The sequence below is a fragment of the Pan paniscus genome, chromosome 2, assembly GCF_029289425.2.
Source record: "Pan paniscus chromosome 2, NHGRI_mPanPan1-v2.0_pri, whole genome shotgun sequence".
Taxonomy (NCBI): domain Eukaryota; kingdom Metazoa; phylum Chordata; class Mammalia; order Primates; family Hominidae; genus Pan; species Pan paniscus.
Window position 1 is genome coordinate 135,775,226 of NC_085926.1, and position 14,466 is coordinate 135,789,691.

At 38.9% G+C, this 14,466-nt stretch overlaps 1 pseudogene; it reads left to right on the plus strand.

Moving 5' to 3' along the window:
• Positions 1-11,691: 11,691 nt before the first annotated feature.
• Positions 11,692-13,664, plus strand: LOC100991874 (heat shock cognate 71 kDa protein-like; annotated as a pseudogene).
• Positions 13,665-14,466: the final 802 nt, after the last annotated feature.

Here is a 14,466-nt window from a genome sequence, read left to right on the forward strand (position 1 = left end):
TTGTCTTAGGCAATATGTTCTGACTTCTGTTTAGACAGCTCACTAATCTCCCCATTGTCTTGATAAATAGCACCTGGCTTCCACTGAAATGCCTGATGTATCAGTCACTTGGCCACACCCTTGTTGTCTTCCAAACAGGTTTTCTCATTTTTTCCAATACAGATAGGCTGAGATTTTTCACAGTTGTTAAGTTCTGCTTCCTTTTCATTAACAATTGTAGCTTCACATCATTTCTCTCTTCTTGCATTTTATTATAGGAAGTCAAGAGAAACCACACCATACCTTCAACACTTTGCTTAGCAATTTCCTCAGCCAAATATCCAATTTCATTGCTCACAAATTAAATCTTCCTCAAAATAATAGAACACAAAACAATTTAGCCATGTTCTTTGCCACTTTATAAAAAAGATAGTTTTTCTTCCACTGTCCAATATCATATTCCTCATTTCTGTCTTTCACCTCACCAGAATGACCTTTATCATCCATATTTTAATTAACATTCTGTTTATGACTGCTTAGGTATTCTCTAATAAGACTGAGGCTTTCTCTATAGTTTGCCTCTTCTCCTTCTGGACACTCACCATAATCATCCTTACAATCTATGTACGTCAATGCAGACTTATTCTAGCACATACTTTAAAATTCCTGCAGCCTGTACCCATGACCCAGTTCCAAAGCTGTTTCCACATTTTAGGAATCTGTTACAACAGCACTCCCACTTCTCAGTACCAATTTTCTGTCTTTGTCCATTCAGGTTACTATGACAAAATACCATGAACTGAGTGGTGGCTTTACCCAATCAGTTTTTCAAAAAGGATCCTAATGATTTTTTTTTTTTAAGGCAACAGACCCATGCTTGAGAGAGGTGGAGCAAGATGGTGGAATAGAAGGCTCCACCAAAGTCCCCCCTACAAGGACACCAATTTACCAACTATCTATAGTGAAAAAAACACCTTCATAATAACCAAAAATTAGGTGAGCCTTCATAGTACCTGGTTTTAACTTCATATCACTGAAATAGGCACAGAAGAGAAAGATGAAACAGTCCTGAATCCCTGATGCCACCCCTCCCTGACCCCCAGCAGCAGCAGCATGGTGCAGGGAGCATCTCTAGGTGCTGGGGGAGGGAGAACACAGCTATTGCGAGGCATTGAACTCAGTGCTGGCCTGTTAGAGCAGAAAGGAAAACCGGACCAAACTCAGCTGATGCCTGCTCATGGAGGGAGCCTTTAAAGGAGCCCTAGCCAGACAGGAATCACACATCCCAGCTAACAGAACTTGAGTTCCTGCAACCCTCACCACTGAGGGCTGCAGCACTCTGTGTCTCCAAGTAAACTTGAAAGGTCATCCAGGCCATAAGGATTGCAACTCGTAGGTGAGTCCTAATGCTGAACTAGGTAGGCCCAGAGACAGTGCCTGAAGGAGGGAAGGGTGACATTTACCCCCTCCCCATTCCCAGGCTGCACCACTTGCAGCTCCAAAAGAGACCCCTTCCATCCACTTGAGGAGAGGAGAGGGAAGAGTGGAGAAGGCTTTGTCTTGCGTCTTGGATACCAGCTCAGTTACAGCAGGATAGAGTACTCGTCAGAGTTTTGAGGATCCCCTTCCAGGCTCTAGCTTCCATACAATATTTCTAGACACACCCTGGGGCAGAAGAAAGGCCACTGTCTTGAAGGAAAGGACTTGGTCCTTGAAACATTTATCTTCTGCTAACTAAAGAGCCCTTGGGCCCTGAATAATCAGCAGCAATACCCAGGTACTATGTCAAGGGCCTTGGGTGAGGCTCTGAGACTTGCTGGCTTCAGGTAACAGCATGGCACAGGAGGGTAGAGCACTAAGTGAGCTGTTAGGATGTCTGATTCCAGGACTTGACACAGATGGCATTTCTGGACCTGCTGGGGCCTAGAAGGGAGCCCACTGCCCTGAAGGGTGAGTCCAGGTAACATTTACCACAAGCTGACGTAAGAGCCCTAGGGCCAGAAGGGAACATCGGCAGTAGCCTGGCAGTACTCCTCATGGCCTGAGGTGGCAGTGGCCATGGGGTGAGGCACCTTTGCCTTTGGGAAAGGGAAGGAAGGGTGGGAAGAACTGCATCTTGTGGTTTGAGTGCCAGCTCAGCTGCAGTTACAATAGAACGCCAGGTAGACGTCTTAAGGTATTTGATTCTAGTCCCTGACTCCCAGACAGCACATCTAGACCCACCCAGGACCTCGCTACCCTGAAGGGAAGGACACAGGCCTGGTTGGTTTTGCTACCTGCTGACTGTAGAGCCTCAGGGCCTTGAGAAAACATATGCAGTACCCATGGAGTGGTTATAGCACACCTTAGGCAAGACCTAGTACTGTGCTGGCTTCAGGTCTGACCTAGCACAGTCATAGTGGTGGTGGCCACAGGGGTGCTGTGTCACTCCACCCCCCAGCTTTAGGTGGCTCAGAACAGAGAGAGAGAGAGAGACTGTTTGTTTGGGAGAAAGTAAAAGAAGAGAACAAGACTCTTTGCCTAGTAATCCAGAGAATTCTTCTGAATCTTGTCCAAGACTATCAAGGGGATACCTCTACAAGTCTGCAAGAAACACAGTATTACTGGGTTTGGAGTTTCCCCTAAGGCAGATACAGCTTAAATCACAACACCCAAGTCTTCAAATACCTGAAAATCCTCCTGAGGACAAATACAAATATGCTCAGACAGTGAAGACTACCATAAATACCTAACTCTTCAATGCCAAGACACCAAAGAACACCTACTAGAATCAACACCATCCAGGAAAACACGACCTCATCAAATGAGCTAAATGAGGCACCAGGGATCACTCCTGGAGAAACAGAGATATGTGACCTTTCAGACAGAGAATTCAAAGTAGCTGTGTTGAGAGAGCTCAAAGAGATTCAAGATAACACAGAGAAGAAATTCAGAATTCTACCAGATAAATTTATCAAAGAGATTGAAATAATTAAAAAGAATCAATCAGAAATTCTGGAGCTGAAAAACCCAGCTGCCATACTGAAGAATGCATCAGAGTCCCTTAATAGCAGAATGGATTGAGTAGAAAGAAGAATTAGTGAGCTTGAAGACAGGCTTTTTGAAAATACACAGTCAGAGGAGACAAATGAAAAAGGAATTTTAAAAAAATGAAGTACACCTACAGGATCTAGAAAATAGCCTCAAAAGGGAAAATCTAGCAGTTATTGGCCTTAAAGAGGAGGTAGAGAGAGAAATAGGAGTAGAAAGATTATTAACAGAGAACTTCCCAAACCTAAAGAAAGATATCAATATCCAAATACAAGATGGTTATAGAATGCCAAGCAGATTTAACCCAAAGAAGACTACCTCAAGACATTTAATAATCAAACTTTACCCAAAGGTAAAGGATCTTAAAAAGCAGCAAGAGAGAAGAAAGAAATAACATACAATGGAGCTCCAATACATCTGGCAGTAAACTTTTCAGTGGAAAACTTACAGGCCAGGAGTGAGTGGCATGACATATTTAAAGTGCTGAAGGAAAAAGGCTTTTACCCTGGAATAGTATATCTAGCAAATATATCCTTCAAACATGAAGGATAAAGACTTTTCCAGGCAAACGAAAGCTGAGGAATTTTGTGAACACCAGACCTGTCCTACAAGAAAGCTAAACAGAGTACTTCAATCAGAAAGAGAAGGACATTAATGAGCAATAAGTAGTCACCTAAAGGTACAAAACTCACTGGTAATAGTAAGTACACAGAAAAAAAATTATAACACTTTAACTATGGTGTGTAAACTACTCTTATCTTAAGTAGAAAGATTAAATGATGAACCAATCAAAAATAATTATTGCAACTTTTCCAGACATACTCAGTACAAAAATATGTAAATAGAAAAAACCAAAAAGTTAAAAAGTGGGCGATACGGGCTTAGAGTTTTTATTAGTTTTCTTTTTGCTCATTTGTTTGTTTATGTAAAAGTGTTAAATTGTTATCAGTTTAAAATAATGGGTTATAAGATAGTATTTGTAAGCATCATGGCAACCTCAATCCAAAAAACAGGCAATGGAGACACACAAAAAAAGCAAGAAACAAAATCATACCACCAGAGAAAAATTATCTTCACTAAAGGAAGTCAGAAGAAGAAAGGAAGAGAAGACCAGAAAACAACCAGAACATAAATAGCAAAATGACAGGAGTAAGTCCTTACTTACCAACAATAACATTGAATATAAATGTCTCCAATTGAAAGACATAGAGTGGTTGAATGGATGAAAAAGCAAAACTCATTGATCTGTTGCCTACAAGAAACACACTTCACCTATAAAGACACACATAGAATGAAAATAAAGGGATGAAAAAAGATATGCAAATGAAACAAGAAAGAGCAAGAGTAGCTATATCATGAAAAGTTTCTTTAAAACTGTTGATATGGCTTGGCTCTGCATTCCCAAACAAATCTTATGTCAAATTGTAATCCCCACATGTCAGGGGAGGGATCTTGTGGGAGGTGATTGGATCATGGGGGCATATTTCCCCCTTGATGTTCTCATATATCAGACAAAATATATTTCAAGACAAAAACTATAAGAAGAGACAAAGAAGGTCACTATATAATAATAAAGGAGTCAATTCAGCAAGAGGATATAACAGTTTAAAATATATATGCATCTAAGGACCCAGAAGGACCCAGAAATATGAAGCAAATATTATTAGAGTTAAAGAGAGAGATAGGTCCCAATAGAATAATAGTTGGAGACTTCAACACCCCACTTTCAGTATTAGACACATCTTCCAGACATAAAACCAACAAAGAAACATCCAACTTAATCTGCACTATAAACCAAATGGATTTCATAGATATTTACAGAACATTTTATCCAAGAGCTATAGAATACACGTAATTTTCCTCAGCACATCAATCATTCTCAAAGATAGACCATATGTTAGATCACAAAATAAATCTTGAAACATTAAAAAAAAATTGAAATCATATCAAGCATCTTCTCTGACCACAGTGGAATAAAACTAGAAATTAATGATGAGGAATTTTGGAAATTATACAAATACATAGAAATTAAACATTGTGCTCCTGAATGACCAGTGTGTCAATAAATAAATTAAGAATGAAATTTTAAAATTTCTTGAAACAAATGATAATAGAAACACAACTTACCAAAACCTATGGGATATAGCAAACGCCGTACTAAGATGGAAGTTTATATTAATAGTGATAAGTGCCTACATCAAAAAGAGGGAAAACTTCAAATGAACAATCTAACAATGCATCTTAAAAGAATTAGAAAAGTAAGGGCAAATCCAACCCAAAAATAGTAGAAGAAAAGAAATAATAAATATCTGAGCAGAAATAAATACAATTTATATAAAGAAATCTAAAATATCAATTAAAAATTTTTTTATAACTTAAGAAAAATTGACAAGCCTTTTGCCAGACTAAGAAAAAAAGAGAGAGGATCCAAATTCATAAAATCAGAAATGAGAAAGAAGACATTACAACTAATACTGCAAAAAATTATTAGTGGCTACTATGAGCAATTAAATGCCAATAAATTGGAAAATCAAGAAGAAATACACAAATTCCTAGACTCATACAGCCTACCAAGGTGGAATTTGGAAGAAATCCAAAACCCAAACAGACCAATGAAAGTAATGAGATCAAAGCCATAATAAAAAGTCTCCCAGTAAAGAAAAGCCCAGGACCCGATGGCTTCACTGTTGAATTCTACCAAACATTTAAAGAACTAATACCAATTCTGCTCAAACTATTCCATAAAATAGAGGAGGAAATACTTCAAAACTCATTACATGAGGCCCGTATTACCCTGATACCAAAACCAGACAAAGACACATCAAAAAAAGGTAAACTTCAGGCCAATATCTCTGAATATTGATGCAAAAATCCTCAACAAAATACTAGCAAATTGAATTCAACGATATATTAGAAAGATCATTCATCATAACAAAGTGGGATTTATCCCTGGGATGCAGGGATTGCTCAACATATGGAAATCAGTGTGCTACATTATATCAACAGAATGAAGTATCAAAACCATATGATCATTTCAATTGATGTTGAAATGCATTTGATAAAATTCAACATCTTTTCATATAAAAATCCCAAGAAAAAATTGGGGATAGAAGGAACATACCTCAACATAATAAAAGCCATATACAACAGACTCATGCTAGAATCACACCAAATGGGGAAAAACTGAAAACGTTTCTTCTAAGATCTGGAACATGACAACGATGCCCATTATCATCACCATTATTCAACATAGTACTGGAAGCCCTAACTAGAGCAATCAGATAAGGGAAAGATATAAAGGGCACACAAACTGGAAAGAAAGAAGTCAAATTACCCTTGTTTGCATATGATATAATCTTATATTTGGAAAAATATAAAGACTTTGCAAGAAAACTATTAGAACTGATAAATTCAGTAAAGTTGAGGGATAAAAAGTCAACATAAAAAATCAGTAGCATTTCTATATGCCTACAGTGAACAATGTTAAAAAGAAATTTAAAAAGTAATCCCATTTACTACAGCCACAGATAAAAGTGCATACCTAGGAATTGACTTAATCAAAGAAGTGAAAGATCTCTATAATAAAAACTATAAAACACTGATGAAAGAAATTGAAGAGGACACCAACAAGTGGAAAGATATTCCATGCTCATGCACTGGAAGAATCAATATTGTTAAAATGTTCATACTACCCAAAGCAATCTACAGATTCAATGCAATCCCTATCAAAATACCAATGACATTCTTCACAGAAATAGAAAAAAATTCCTAGAATGTATATGAAACCACAAAAGACCCAGAATACCCAAAGCTATCCTAAGCAAAAAGAACAAAACTGGAGGAATCATATTACCTGACTTCAAATTGCACTACAGAGCTGTGGTAACCAAAACAACATGGTACTGACACAAAAACAGACATGTAGGCCAATGGAACAGAATAGAGAACCCAGAAACAAATCCACACACCTACAGTGAACTCATTTTCAGCAAAGGTGCCAAGAACACACACTGGAGAAAAGACAGTCTCTTCAATAAATGGTGCTGGGAAAACTGGATATCCATATGCAGAAGAATGAAACTCAACCCCTATCTTTCACCATATAGAAAAACCAAATCAAAATGGATTAAAGGCTTAAATCTGAGACCTCAAACTATGAAACTACTACAATAAAACATTTGGGAAATCTCCAGGACATTGGTCTGGGCAAAAAAATTTTGAGTAATACCCCACAAGCACTGGCAACCAAAGCAAAACTGGACAAATGGGATCATATCAAGTTAAAAAGCTTCTGTACAGCAAAAAATACAATCAATAAAGTGAAGAGACAACCTACAGAATGGGAGAAAGTATTTACAAGCTACCTATCTGACAAGAGATTAATAACCAGAATATATAAGGAGTTCAAACAACTTTATATGAAAAAATCTAATAATCTGACTAAAAAATGGACAAAAGGTTTGAATAGACATTTCTCAAAAGAAGACATTCAAATGGCAAACAGGCATATGAAAAGGTACTCAACATGATTGATCATCAGAGAAATGCAAATCAAAACTACAATAAGATATCACCTCACCCCAGTTAAAATGTCTTATATCCAAAAGACAGGCAATAACAGATGCTGGTGGGGATGTGGAGAAAAGAGAATGCTTGTATGTTGGTGGGAATGTAAATTAGTAAAATCACTATAGAGAACAGTTTGGAGGTTCCTCATTAAACTGAAAATTGAGCTACCATGTGATCCAACAATCCCACTGCTGTGTGTATATCCAAAAGGAGGGAAATCAGTGTATCAAGAGATATCTGCACTACTATTTTTCTTGCAGGGTTGTTTACAATATCTAAGATTGGGAGCAACCTGACTGTCCATCAACAGACAAATGGAAAAAGAAAATGTGGCACACATACACAATGGAGTACTATTCAGCCATAAAAAAATAGATCCAGTCATTTGCAATGACATGAATGGAACTGGAGATCATTATTTTAAGTACAATAAGCTAGGCACAGAAAGACAGACATTGCATGTTTTTACTTATTTATGGGATATAAAACTCAAAACAGCTGAACTCATGGACACAGAGAGTAGAAGGATAGTTACCAGAGGCTGGGAAAGGTAAGGGGTGGCTTGGGGGGAGATAGGGATGGTTAATGGGTACAAAAAAGTAGGAAGAATGAATAAGACCTATGATTTGATAGCACAACTGAATGTCTATAGTCAATAATAACAATATACATTTTAAATTAACTCAAAGAGTGTAATTGGATTGTTTGTAACTCAAAGGATAAATGCTTGATGGGATGGATATCCCATTATCTATGATGTGTTTATTTCATGTTGCATGCCTGTATCAAAACATCTCATGTATCCCACAAATATAAATACCTACTATGTACTCACAAAAATTTAAAAATAAAATAACAAACCCATGTTTAAGTATTCATATATAAATGACATGAAATTCAGGGGGATAAAGAAAATACATGGTTGATATGGTTTGGCTGTGTCCCTGCTCAAATCTCATCTTGAATTCCCATGTGTTATGGGAGGGACCCAGTGGGAGGTAATTGAATCATGGGGACAGGTCTTTCCCATGCTGTTCTTGTGATAGTGAATAAGTCTCATGAGATCTGATGGTTTTAAAAGGAGGAGTTCCCTTGCACAAGCTCTCTCTCTTTGCCTGCTGCCATCCATGTAAGACATGACTTGCTCCTCCTTGCCTTCTGCCATGATTGTGAGGCCTCCCCAGCCACATGGAACTGTACAGCAATTAAACCTCTTTTTCTTCCCAGTCTCAGGTATGTCTTTATCAGCAGCATGAAAAAAACTAATACAGTAAATTGGTACCAGTAGAGAGGGACACTGCTTAAAAGATATCTGAAATGTGGAAGTGACTTTGAAACTGGGTAACAGGCAGAGGTTGGAACAGTTTGGAGGGCTCAAAAGAAGACAGGAAAATGTGGGAAAGTTTGGAACTCCCTAAAGACTTAATGAATGGCTTTGACCAAAATGCTGATAATGATATGGACAATGAAATCCAGGCTGAGGTGGTCTCAGATGGAGATGAGGAACTTGTTTGGAACTGGAGCAAAGGTGACTCTTGTTATGTTTTAGCAAAGAGACTGGTGGCATTTTGCCCCAGCCCTAGAGATTTTTGGAACTTTGAACTTGAGAGACATGATTTAGGGTATCTGGCAGAAGAAATTTCTAAACAGCAAAGCATTGAAGAGATTACCTGGGTGCTGTTAAAGGCATTCAGTTTTAAAAGGGAAACAGAGCATAAAAGTTCAGAAAATTTGCAGCTTGACAATGCAATAGGAAAAAACAATCCCATTTTCTGAGGAGAATTTCAAGCTGGCTGCAGATATTTGCATAAGTAATGAGGAGCTGAATGTTAATCACCAATGCAATGGGGAAAATGTCTCCAGGGCATGTCAGAGACCTTTATGACAGTCCCTCCCATCACAGGCCCAGAGATATAGGAGGAAAAAATGGCTTTGTGGGCTAGGCCCAGGGTCTCTCTGTTGTGTGCAGCCTAGGAACTTGGTGCCTTGCATCCCAGCCACTTCAGCTGCAACTAAAAGTGGCCAAGGTACAGCTCAAGCCATGGCTTCAGAGGGTGCAAGCTCCAAGTCTTGGCAGTTTCCACATGGTGTTGAGCCTGCAGGTGCATAGAAGTCAAAAATTAAGGTTTGGGAACCTCTGCCTAGGTTTCAGAGGATGTATAGAAATGCCTGGATGTTCAGGCAGAAGTTTGCTGCAGGGGTGGGGCACTCATGGAGAACATCTGCTAGGGCAGTGCAAAAAGGAAATGTGGGGTGCAAGCCTCCACACAGAATCCCCACTGAGGTGCTGCCTAGTGGAGCTATGAGAAGAGGGCCACCATCCTCCAGACCCCAGAATGGTAGATCCACTGACAGCTTGCACTGTGAGCCTGAAAAAGCCACAGACACTCAACCCTAGCCCATGAAAGCAGCCAGGAAGGAGGCTGTACCCTGCAAAGCCACAGGGGCAGAGCTACCAAAGACCATGGGAACCCACCTCTTTCATCAGTGTGACCCAGATCCAAAAACCAATAAATGAATTCAGTAAAGTTTCAAGACACAGAATCAACATACAAAAATCAGTAGTAGTTCTATATGCCAATAGCACACTATCTAAAAAAGAATCAAGAAAGCAGTTCTATTTATAATAGCTACCAAAAAAAAAAAAAACACTAGGAATAAGTTTAACCAAGGAAGTGAAAGATATCTGCTATAAAAACTATAAAACATTGATGAAAGAAATTCAAGATAGCACAAATAAATTGAAAGTTATCTGTGTTCATGGATTGGAAGAATCAATATTGTTAAAATGTCCATACTACCCATGATGATGTATAGATTCAACACACTTCCTATCAAAATATTAATGACATTCTTCATAGAAATATAAGAACAAACCTAAAATTCGTATGGAACCACTAAAGACATCAAATAGCCAAAACAATCCTGAGCAAAAAGCATAAAGCTGGAGACAACACACTGACTTCAAAATACACAAAAAAGCCATAATAATGCAATCAGCATGGTACTGGCATAAAAACAGACACATAGACCAATGGAACAGAAAGAAATCCAGAAATAAATCCACACATTTACAGTCAATTAATTGTCAACAAAGGTGTCAAGAACACCCATGGGGAATAGGACAGTCTCTTCAATAAATGGTGCTGGGAAAACTGAATATTCACATGTGGAAAAATGAAAGACCTCTATCTTTCACCATATTAAAAAAAAACTCAAAATGGATTAAAGACTGAAATGTAAGACCCAAAACTATAAACTACTAGAAGAAAACACTGGGGAAACACTTCATGAAATTGGTCTGGGCAAGAATTTTTTGGACAGGACCTCAGAAGCACAGGCAACAAAAGCAAAATAGACAAATGGGACAAACCAAAAAGCTTCTGCATAGCAAAGGAAACAATCAACAGAGTGAAGAGACAATCTTAAGAATGGGAAAAAATATTCACAAACTTTCCTTCTGACAAGGGATTAATATTTAGAATACATAAGGAATTCAAACAACTCAATACCAAAAAAAATCCACAAAAAATCAGATTTTAAAATAAGCAAAAGACCTGAATAGACATTTCTCAAAATAAGACATACAAATCACCAGGTAAATGACAAAATGCTCAACATCACTAATCATCAGGGAAATGCAAATCAAAATCACAATGAGATACCACCTCACCTCAATTAGAATGGCTGTTATCTAAAAGATGAAAAGTAAAACATGCTGACAAGGATGCAGAGAAAAGGGAACTCATCTTTTTAAACACTTTTTTTTTTTTTAAAGATAACGTCTCACCGTATTGCCCAGGTTGGCCTCAAAGTCCTGGGCTCAAACTATCCTCCTGCCTCAGCCTCCTGAGAAGCTGAGACTATAGGCCCACACCACTGTACCCAGCTGCTAGAAAGGAAAATTCTTACACATTATTGGTGGAAATGTAAATTCGTACAACTATTATGGAAAATGGTGTAAAGGTTTCTCAAAAAATTTTAAAAGAATTACCATATGATCCAGCAATTTCACTACTGAGTATTTATCCACAGGAATTGAAATCAGTATGTCAAAGAGAAACCTGCGATTGAACTCGCCTGCAGCTCTCGGGGTTCCTGTGGCTTTCTTCTTTGTTGGAGCCAGGCCTACATGTCAGCAACCATGTCGAAGGCACCTGCAGTTGGTATTGATCTTGGCATCACCTACTCTTGTGTGGGTGTTTTCCAGCACGGAAAAGTAGAGATAATTGCCAATGATCAGGGAAACGGAACCACTCCAAGCTATGTCACCTTTACGGACACTGAATGATTGACCCGTCATGCCACAAAGAATCAAGTTGCAATGAACCCCACCAACACGCCAAACGTTTTTGATGCCAAACGTCTGATTGGACGCAGATTTGATGACGCTGTTGTCCAGTCTGATATGAAGCATTGGCCCTTCATGGTGGTGAATGATGCTGTCAGACTCAAGGTCCAAGTAGAATACAAGGGAGAGACCAAAAGCTTCTATCCAGAGGAGGTACCCGCTATGGTTCTGACAAAGATGAAGGAAATTGCAGAAGCAACTTTGGGAAGACTGTTACCAATGCTGTGGTCACAGTGCCAGCTTACTTTAATGACTGTCAGTGTCAGGCTACCAAAGATGCTGGAACTATTGCTGGTCTCAATGTACTTAGAATTATTAATGAGCCAACTGCAGCTGCTATTGCTTATGGCTTAGACAAAAAGGTTGGAGCAGAAAGAAACGTGCTGATCTTTGACCTGGGAGATGACACTTTCAATGTGTCAATCCTCACTACTGAGGATGGAATCTTTGAGGTCAAATCTACAGCCGGAGACACCCACTTGTGTGGAGAAGATTTTGACGACCAAATGGTCAGCCACTTTTATTGCTGAGTTCAAGCACAAGCATAAGAAAGGCATCAATGAGAACAAGACAGTTATAAGATGCCTCCATACTGCTTGTGAATGAGCTAAGTGTACTCTCTCTTCCAGCACCCTGGCCAGTATTGAGATCAATTCTCTTTATGAAGGAATCGACTTCTATACCTCCGTTACCCATGCCCGATTTGAAGAAAAGAATGCTGACCTGTTCCGTGGCACCCTGGACCCCATAGAGAAAGCCCTTCGAGATGCCAAACTAGACAAGTCACAGATTCATGACATTGTCCCTGTTGGTGGTTCTACTCATATCCCTGATTCAGAAACTTCTCCAAGACTTCTTCAGTATAAAAGAACTGAATAAGAGCATCAACCCTGATGAAGCCATCGCTTATGGTGCAGCTGTCCAGGCAGCCATCCTGTCTGGAGACAAGTCTGAAAATGTTCAAGATTTGCTGCTCTTGGATGTCACTCTTCTTTCCCTTGGTATTGAAGCTGCTGGTGGAGTCATGACCATCCTCATCAAGCGCAATACTACCATTCCTACCAAGCAGACACAGAACTTCACTACCTATTCTGACAACCAGCCTGGTGAGCTTATTCAGGTTTATGAAGGTGAGTGTGCCATGACCAAGGATAACAACTGCTTGGCAAGTTTGAACTCACAGGCATACCTCCTGCACCCTGAGGTGTTCCTCAGATTGAAGTCACTTTTGACATTGATGCCAATGTCATCCTCAATGTCTCTGCTGTGGACAAGAGTACAGGAAAAGAGAACAAGATTACTATCGCTAATGACAAGCGCCGTTTGAGCAAAGAAGACATTGAACGTATGGCCCAGGAAGCTGAGAAGTACAAAGCTGAAGATGAGAAGCAGAGGGGCAAAGTGTCATCCTAGAATTCACTTGAGTCCTATGCATTCAACATGAAATCAACTGTTGAAGATGAGAAACTTCAGGGCAAGATTAACGATGATGACAAACAGAAGATTCTGGACAAGTGTAATGAAATTATCAACTGGCTCGATAAGAATCAAGCTGCGGAGAAGGAAGAATTTGAACATCAGCAGAAAGCTGGAGAAAGTCTGCAACCCCATCAACACCAAGCTGTACCAGAGTGCAGGAGGCATGCCAGGAGGAATGCCTGGGGGATTCCCTGGTGGTGGAGCTCCTCGCTTTGGTGGTGCTTCCTCAGGGCCTACTATTGAAGAGGCTGATTAAGCCAACCCAAGTATAGACGTAACATTGTTCCACACATTTAAAACATTGAAGGACCAAAATTTGTAGCAAATTCTGTGGCAGTTAAGTTCAGCTGCTATAGTAAGTTACTGGGCATTCTCAATACTTGAATATGGAACATACGCACAGGGGAAGGAAATAAAATTGCACTTCATAAACACTGTATTTTAAGTGGAAAATGCAATGTCTTAAATAAAACTATTTAAAATTGACACCATTAAAAAAAAAAACAAAGGGAAACCTGCATTCTCATGTTTACTACAGCAGTATTCACAATAGCCAAGAGATAGACTCAATCTATATGTTTATCTATAGAAAAATGGCTAAAGAAAATGTGGTATATATACACAATTAAGTACTATTGAACTATAAAAAGGGAATGAAATCCTATTATTCACAGAAATACAGATGAACTTCGAGGACAATTTGCTAAATGAATCTAAGACACAGAAGACAAATGCTGCACGATCTCACTCATCCATAGAATCTACAAAAGTTAATCTCATAGAAGCAGAGAGTAGAATAGTGGTCACCAGAGGATGGAAAAGGGGGAATGAGGGAACAGGGAGAGGTTGGTCAATGAGTATAAAGTTACAATTAGATAGAAGGAATAAGTTCTAGTGTTTATTACATAGTAGGTTGACTACAGATCATAACAATGTATTATATATTTCAAGGTAGCTAGAAAAGAAGACTTTACCTGTTCTCACCACAAATAAATGAATAAATGTTTGAGATGATAGATATGCTAATTACCCTGATTTGATCATTACACAATGTGTAC